The 8,749-nt window shown below is 38.7% G+C and overlaps 1 long non-coding RNA gene across 1 annotated transcript in view; it reads right to left on the reverse strand.

Annotated features, from left to right (window-relative positions):
- The window catches only part of LOC127957076 (uncharacterized), a 17,599-nt gene extending 10,217 nt beyond the window's left edge, over positions 1 to 7,382 (reverse strand). The window contains exon 1 of the long non-coding RNA XR_008153693.1: positions 295 to 7,382. This is a non-coding gene — a long non-coding RNA (uncharacterized LOC127957076). The remainder of the gene's footprint in view (positions 1 to 294) is intronic.
- Positions 7,383 to 8,749: the final 1,367 nt, after the last annotated feature.

The following is an 8,749-nucleotide window of genomic DNA, read 5'->3' on the forward strand; positions in this document are numbered from 1 at the left end:
TCGATTTACACCGATTCAAATTTCTAGAAACTTGGGGGGCATATACAGGCTAAGGGAACTCATATTAATGTAAAAAAACCTCAGAAAGTGAAATTTTCATGTCATAGGACCTTTAAAGGCAGTTCATCATTGAATTCAGTTATGTCAAATCTGTTCAGTTTAAATAGTGTCTGTGCATTTATTTGCAATCAAGTCAATGATATCGCTGTAGATGAAGTGACCCCAACTAAGCAAGCCAGAGGCGACAGCGGCAAGCAACCGAAATTCCATCGGAGACAGAATGGAGAAAAAAACCTTGGGAGAAACCATGCTCAGTTGGGGGGCCAGTTCTCCTCTGACCAGACGAAACCAGTAGTTCAATTCCAGGCTGCAGCAAAGTCAGATTGTGCAGAAGAATCATCTGTTTCCTGTGGTCTTGTCCTGGTCCTCTGAGACGAGGTCTTTACAGGGGATCTGTATCTGGGGCTCTAGTTGTCCTGGTCTTCGCTGTCTTTCAGGGCAGTAGAGGTCCTTTCTAGGTGCTGATCCACCATCATGTCTGGATACGTACTGGATCCGGGTGACTGCAGTGACCCTCTGATCTAGATACAGACTGGATCTGGTTGCCACGGTGACCTCGGAACAAGAGAGAAACAGACAAATATTAGCGTAGATGTCATTCTTCTAATGATGTAAGAACGTACATAGGGTGTTATGTGAAGTGTTTCCGGTTCCGGTTTACCTAATTAATGCAGCCTAAAAATCCTTTAACGGATTTGGATATTAAAAGCATATTAGTATGTTATGTGTAAGCCAGGTTAAAGAGATGGGTCTTTAATCTAGATTTAAACTGCAAGAGTGTGTCTTCCTCCCAAACAATGTTAGGTAGGTTATTCCAGAGTTTAGGCGCTAAATAGGAAAAGGATCTGCCGCCCGCAGTTGATTTTGATATTCTAGGTATTATCAAATTGCCTGAGTTTTGAGAATGTAGCGGACGTAGAGGAGTATAATGTAAAAGGAGCTCATTCAAATACTGAGGTGCTAAACCATTCAGGGCTTTATAAGTAATAAGCAATATTTAAAAATCTATATGATGTTTGATAGGGAGCCAGTGCAGCGATGACAGGAACAGGCTAATATGGTCATACTTCCTGGTTCTAGTAAGAACTCTTGCTGCTGCATTTTGGACTAGCTGTAGTTTGTTTACTAAGCGTGCAGAACAACCACCCAATAAAGCATTACAATAATCTAACCTTGAGGTCATAAATGCATGGATTAGCATTTCTGCATTTGACATTGAGAGCATAGGCTGTAATTTAGATATATTTTTGAGATGGAAAAATGCAGTTTTACAAATGCTAGAAACGTGGCTTTCTAAGGAAAGATTGCGATCAAATAGCACACCAAGGTTCCTAACTAATGACGACGAATTGACAGAGCAAGTCTTAGACAGTGTTCTAGGTTATTACAAGCAGAGTTTTTAGGTCCTATAATTAACACCTCTGTTTTTTCAGAATTTAGCAGTAAGAAATTACTCGTCATCCAATTTTTTATATCGACTATGCATTCCATTAGTTTTTCAAATTGGTGTGTTTCACCGGCCGCGAAGAAATATTGAGCTGAGTATCATCAGCATAACAGTGAAAGCTAACACCATGTTTCCTGATGATATCTCCCAAGGGTAACATATAAAGCGTGAAGAGTAGCGGCCCTAGTACTGAGCCTTGAAGTACTCCATACTGCACTTGTGATCGATATGATACATCTTCATTCACTGCTACGAACTGATGGCGGTCATATAAGTACGATTTAAACCATGCTAATGCATTTCCACTGATGCCAACAAAGTGTTCAAGTCTGTGCAAAAGAATGCTGTGGTCAATTGTGTCAAACGCAGCACTAAGATCCAATAAAACTAATAGAGAGATACATCCACGATCAGATGATAAGAGCAGGTCATTTGTAACTCTAAGGAGAGCAGTCTCTATGATACTGTCTAAATCCTGACTGGAAATCCTCACATATACCATTTTTCTCTAAGAAGGAATATAATTGTGAGGATACCACCTTTTCTAGTATCTTGGACAGAAAAGGGAGATTCGAGATTGGTCTATAATTAACTAGTTCTTTGGGATCAAGTTGTGTTTTTTTTATGAGAGGCTTAATAACAGCCAGTTTGAAAGTTTTGGGGACATATCCTAATGACAATGAGGAATTAATAATAGTGAGAAGAGGACCTTTGACTTCTGGAAGCACCTCTTTTAGGAACTTAGATGGTATAGGGTCTAACATACATGTTGTTGGTTTAGATGATTTAACAAGTTTATACAATTCTTCCTCTCCTATAGTAGAGAATGAGTGGAACTGTTCCTCAGGGGGTCTATAGTGCACTGTCTGATGTGATAATGTAGCTGACGGCTGAATGGTTGCAATTTTATCTCTAATAGAATCGATTTTAGAAGTAAAGTAGTTAATAAAGTCATTACTGCTGTGGTGTTGGGAAAAGTCAACACTTGTTGAGGCTTTAGTTTTCATTAATTTAGCCACTGTACTGAATAAATACCTGGGGTTATGTTTGTTTTCTTCTAAAAGAGAAGAAAAGTAATCAGATCTAGCCGTTTTTAATGCTTTTCTGTAGGATATGTCACTTTCCCGCCAAGCAATACGAAATAGCTCTAGTTTTGTTTTCCTCCAGCTGTGCTCCTTTTTTCGGGCTGCTCTCTTTAGGGTATGAGTATGCTCATTATACCATGGTGTCAAACTGTTTTCCTTAACCTTCCTTAAGCGTAAAGGAGTAACTGTATTTAAAGTGCTAGAAAAGAGAGAGTCCATAGTTTCTGTTACATCATCAAGTTGTTCTGAGGTTTTGGATATGCTAAGGAATTTGGATACATCAGGAAGATAACTTTTGTGGTAGAAGTGATGGTTCTTCGATACTTCTTGTAACAAAAAGTAGAATTTATAATTTTAGTTTGTACAGAACTAAATAATGATCTGAGATATCATCACTTGGCTGCACAATTTCAACACTATCAACATCAATTCCATGTGACAGTATTAAATCTAGAGTATGATTTCGACAATGAGTAGGTCCTGAAACGTGTTGTCTAACACCAATAGAGTTCAGAATGTCTATAAATGCTGATCCCAATGCATCTTTTTCATTATCGACATGGATATTAAAATCACCAACTATTAAAACTTTATCTGCAGCCAGAACTAACTCGGATGTAAAATCACCAAACTCTTTAATAAAGTCTGTATGGTGCCCTGGTGGCCTGTATACAGTAGCCAGTACAGACATAACAGGTAATTTATCATTAACATTTGTTTCTCTGGATAATGTTATATATAGCACCATTACTTCAAACGAGTTATACTTGAAGCCTGCCCTCTGAGAAATCCTGAAAGCGTTGTTATAAATTGAAGCAACTCCTCCCCCTTTGCCTTTTAGACGTGGCTCGTGTTTATAACAGTAATCTTGGGGGGTGGACTCATTTAAAATAATGTAATCTTCAGGTTTTAGCCAGGTTTCTGTCAAACAGAGCACATCTATATTATGATCAGTTATCATGTTATTTACAAAAAGTGTTTTAGTAGAAATCGATCTGATATTCAATAAGTCAAGCTTTATCATTTGTTTATCCATATTGAATTTGTTTTTTATTTGTTGAACCTCAATTAAATTGTTAACCTTAACTTTTTTTGTATTTTCTAGTTCGGGGAACAGACACAGTCTCTATAGTGTGATATCTAGGTGAAAGAGTCTCTATGTGCTGAGAATTAGCTGACCTCTGTGACGGGAGGCAGCTAGCAGACGGTCAGTTTAGCCAGTCTGTCTGCTTCCTGACCTGGGCCCCAGTTAGTCAAGTATGAACTCTAAGACTATTTGCCATATTTCAGGAGGGATGAAGACCATCTCTTTTAAGCAGGTCAGGTCTGCCCCAAAAGCTCGTCCAATTGTCTATGAAACCTATGTTATGCTGTGGGCACCACTTAGACATCCAGCCATTGAGTGATGACAATCTGCTATGCATCTCATCACCACGGTAAGCAGGGAGGGGACCAGAGCATATTACAGTGTCTGACATCGTGCTTGCAAGTTCACACACCTCTTTAAAGTTATTTTTAGTGATCTCCGACTGGCGAAGTCGAACATCATTAGTGCCGGCATGAATAACAATCTTACTGTATTTACGCTTAGCATTAGCCAGCACTTTTAAATTTGCCAAGATGTCAGGCGCTCTGGCTCCCGGTAAACATTTGACTATGGTGGCTGGTGTCTCTATATTCACGTTCCGTACAATAGAATCACCAATAACTAGAGCACTTTCATCAGGTTTCTCAGTGGGTGAATCACTGAGTGGGGAGAACCTGTTTAATGTTTTGATTGGAACAGAAGAGCGGTGTTTTTACCCACGACTATGCTGCCTCACTGTCACCCAGTTGCCCTGCTGCAGGGGCTCTGCTGGAACCGGACAATGTACAGGAATCCCTGAGCTAGACGCATCCAAAGCCGTATCTAGAGCCCTAACATTCTTACTGTCCTCAATTAAAGTTTGGATGCGTGTCTCTAATTCTGAAATCTTCTCTGTCAGCCTAACTATTTCCCTGCATTTATCACATGTGAATCCCTCATCAGCGACAGAGATAGATAAACTGTACATGTGGCAAGAGGTGCAAATAATGATAGCAGGCGAAGCCATTACTCACCGTGCTTGATGAAATATTCTTACTGTGGTTGTTTGATGAACTTGTGAAAAACTGGAGCGAGAGAGAGGAGAGGAGAATAGAGAACGCTAATGACAAGCTAACGAGTGCTAACGCTTTGTAGGTGTACTGCACTCACGGAAAAGTGAACGATCAAAGTTAATCTGATAAGATTGATCGATAATATCAGAAATATGGTGTGAATTAAGTTATATTTTACAACTTAAAAAACAAACAAACAAACAGACAGTGATAGTAAGATAAAGATTCTAGAGAAAAAAAATAAATAAAAACAGCTACACGGAGCTACGATTAGCTACAGAAGGCCAACAGGAAGTAGAGAAAACCTATATATATATATGAGGAAGAGTCATCGACATGAGGGTGAGTCATTAACAGTGTTGGGAATGTTACTTTAAAAAAGTAATTAGTTATAGTTACTACTTGTTCCTAAAAGTAACTGAGTTAGTAACTGAATTACTCTATAATAAAAGTAACTCGTTACCAGGGAAAGTAACTATTTGCGTTACTGTAAAAAAAAAAAAAAAAAAAGTTGCTACATGTCAGAGAATTTGTACTTTTTTTTTCACAAGTCTGTTGAAATGAGAATTTGCACGTCAACAGACAGCAAGAGTTTTATCCTGCACTTCAAGTTTTATCTTTGTAAGAAAAGTGTTTTTGGCCACTAGCTTTGTAGATGCGTGTCACACATTACATGTACACATTACATGTGCACGTTCTTGCCTTTGACCACAATGAATTTGAAGTAGTGCTTATGTCTTCACCTTGAAAATGCCAACTTTTCATCGCCATTTCTGCTGCTGCGAATCTCTGTTTAGCTGTTGCGTGTGTGTGTGTGTGTGTGTGTGTTTGGCGCCGCTGGTGCAGCCGCGTGTGCCAGCATGTGTGTAAAAACACTGGCTCTGATTGGCTTCCATGAAACACATGACTCTGCCTTAGCCAATCATAATCGCTTATCTCGTTATTAACCCACCTGATCACTCGCTGTGTGAGCCAGGGGTCCGTTCGGATTGCATAGTTTATTAAATCAATGCATAGTAACGCACCACATTTAACGTTCAGTAACGTTAACGGCGTTGTAACGACGGGAAAAGTAATTAGTTAGATTACCGCGTTACTGAAAAAATAACGTCGTTACCTAACGCCGTTCTTTTAAACGCCGTTATTGCAAACACTGGTCATTAATGACATAATGTTAATTTTTGGGTGAACTAACCCTTTAATAGCATCTGCTGTGACCTCTAAGTAACCTAATAATTAGAATTTCCTTTAGGATTTCCAGTGTGTTTGGATTTACTGATTATAGACATATTGTGTCACCATCGCACCTTCCGAAAATTAAGCTGAATGGAAGGATGCCAGATGGAAGGGTAATGCTAGATATGCTGTAGCCACCACCACAGTTGTTAAATAAACACAACACACTTTTTTTTCCCGTTGAATTTTAATATTGGTTTTGTGGCCATCTCCCCTTCATTTGTCAGTAATGCTGGTCCATGTTCTCCTCCCATTTTACGAATGTCTGCCTTCTTGCTGTTGGCTTCTGAATAGAAGTTAAATGTTTTTCATTACCCTAATTAAGAAATGTAGCATGTTGGATTAAAGAACACGTAATTATTGGAGTTAGGATTGATGATCAGCTGATTTTCTCATACCACATTGCTAAAACTGTCTGGTCCTGCAGATTTGCTTCATTCAATATCAAGAAGATCAGGCCCTTTCTTTCGGGAACATGCTGCACAACTCCTGGTTCAGGCACTTGTTCTGTCCAGGCTGGGCTATTGCAGTGCTATCTTGGCAGGTCTTCCAGCCAATTCTATCAAACCTTTACAGTTAAATTAAATGTTCCCTCCTGGTGGAATTGCCTGCCCAACTCAATCCGAGCAGCTGAGTCTTTAGCCATCTTCAAGAATCGGCTTAAAACACATCTCTTGCATCGTTATTTGACCCTATAACTTTAGCACTCTCTATCCTTATTCTATTCTAAATAAAATAAAATCTAACTAGCTTTCTAATCTTTTAGTATTCTGTTTCCATTTCCTTTATTATTATTTAACAAAAACTCTTAACACTAGCTTGCTTTATTCTTTTTCTATTCTATCTGTTTTCTTTTTATTTATTATATTATTTAAAAGCCCTTGCTATGCGTACTGCATTAAGCTAACTGAGACTTGTTATAGCACTTGTATTTCATTGCTCTTGTGTTGATTTTGATTGCTTCCATTATCCTCATTTGTAAGTCGTTTTGGATAAAAGCGTCTGTTAAATGAATAAATGTAAATGTAAATTGAATACCATGAATCATACTGAAGGATTACCATGTTCATACATCATGGTTCATTTTTTATATGGTATCATGGTATTTACAAAGTATCGTAGTACCATAATATCAATAATATAATAATCTAAAAAAAGAACATTACAATGGTACCATGCCAAGAAAACCATGAGCATCCCATGGAATCTTTTTCTAGTAGTATTTTTTTTTTTTTACTACATTCCAGTTAAGATGTTGGAACATATTTATAGTTATAGCAATATAGTATAATAGTAATATAGTAATTACCAACTGTAATAAGAGTAAAAGCACTTTTTGAAATCTTTGGCCACTTTCTGCCATGTGTTTCTTCTGCAGGGTATCCTGGAGCCATTGAACAGACAGAGGTTAGAGGAAAGTGAAGGATGCGATTCCAGTACAGTGTGTGTCGTTGTGAGCAAGAGGGAGAAGAACACCCCCATTCTCCTCTGTGAAGATGAGAACAGCCCATTCATCCCGGAGCAGATCGTACCACCTGACACCCCAACACAAGTGCCCACCAATGAGTCAGGTTCCACAGAGACCTTCCCCATGGACCTTAATAAGACAGACTCCACTTTGAACACTTCTGTTGATGAAGAAATCAAAACCTTTGTAAGCAAAGACCCTGAAAAGACCATTTCCAACACAACAGGATCTGACTTCATTCGAACATCCCAACCTGCAGTGGTTTTCATGAGCGATTACACTACCATGGAAATCTTCCAGCAGGTCACTATGGCTGGGATTCAAGGTCCATCCATGCAAACAGTAAAACCTGCATTGGTTACTGTACATCCAGGGCAGGATTATGTAAAGCAGTCTTATTTGTCATAAGAAACAGTCCAGTAAATCCACCAGTGGCATGTAATAGTACTTAATTATTGAACCCAGAAATCAAAGTGCTCCGAGATGCTTTTATACAGTTTAGAGGACATTTACTGTATAGACATAGTCCCTCTGGAGATTAGGAACTTTGTTTAAAGAGCCACACAGATGGGAAATCAAAAATTACCTGTATTAAAGTGTATGATGTAGCTGTCCATCAGTGTAAACAATGTGCAAAGTAATTAAACCAAAAAGTACACGATTTATAAAGTTATTGGCTTCTAAAGTAAGGAGTCGACTCTGAATCGCTGAAACGAGTCGTTCTAGATTTCAAATCTTTTGCCCATCTCTATGTACGTCACTAGGAACACTTTGCATAATAATCTCCGCCTACCGTCTTGGGAGAAACAAAGCTCTGACCTGCCCCACCCCCCCACACAGACGCTCTGGTTGGTGTGATGTCGAGGAGACAGTGTGTTTTTAATTGTAATTTTTACCACAATACCAGAGCAGTACAACAAATCCCTTTTGTTGTGTTCACAACATTTCACTGATGACTGTTTTTCTAATCTCGGTGAGTTCAAGGCGGGATTTTCAAAGCGTTAGGCCATAAAAGAGGGTTCATTACCAACTTCTCCGAATCACAACCTGTAAGTATGATTATGAAGTAATGTGTTTGTTTTCTCCCGAGCGTCTTATCAGTATGTGTGCTGTCTGCAGCCTTTATCTGCGCTGATCTTCATTTACAAACATGTCATTAAGATGAAGCGTAACTCCGTGAATACTCATCGAAGATACATGAGAGAGATATCTATAGAAAGCTTGACATGTCTACTTTAAAACTAAACAAGTGCTGCCGAAAATATTCTGTGATAAAGTAATCCATTTGAAAACAACGCGATGTCCGTTTTTCAC

This window comes from Carassius gibelio, chromosome B5, assembly GCF_023724105.1.
Source record: "Carassius gibelio isolate Cgi1373 ecotype wild population from Czech Republic chromosome B5, carGib1.2-hapl.c, whole genome shotgun sequence".
Classification (NCBI taxonomy): Eukaryota; Metazoa; Chordata; class Actinopteri; order Cypriniformes; family Cyprinidae; genus Carassius; species Carassius gibelio.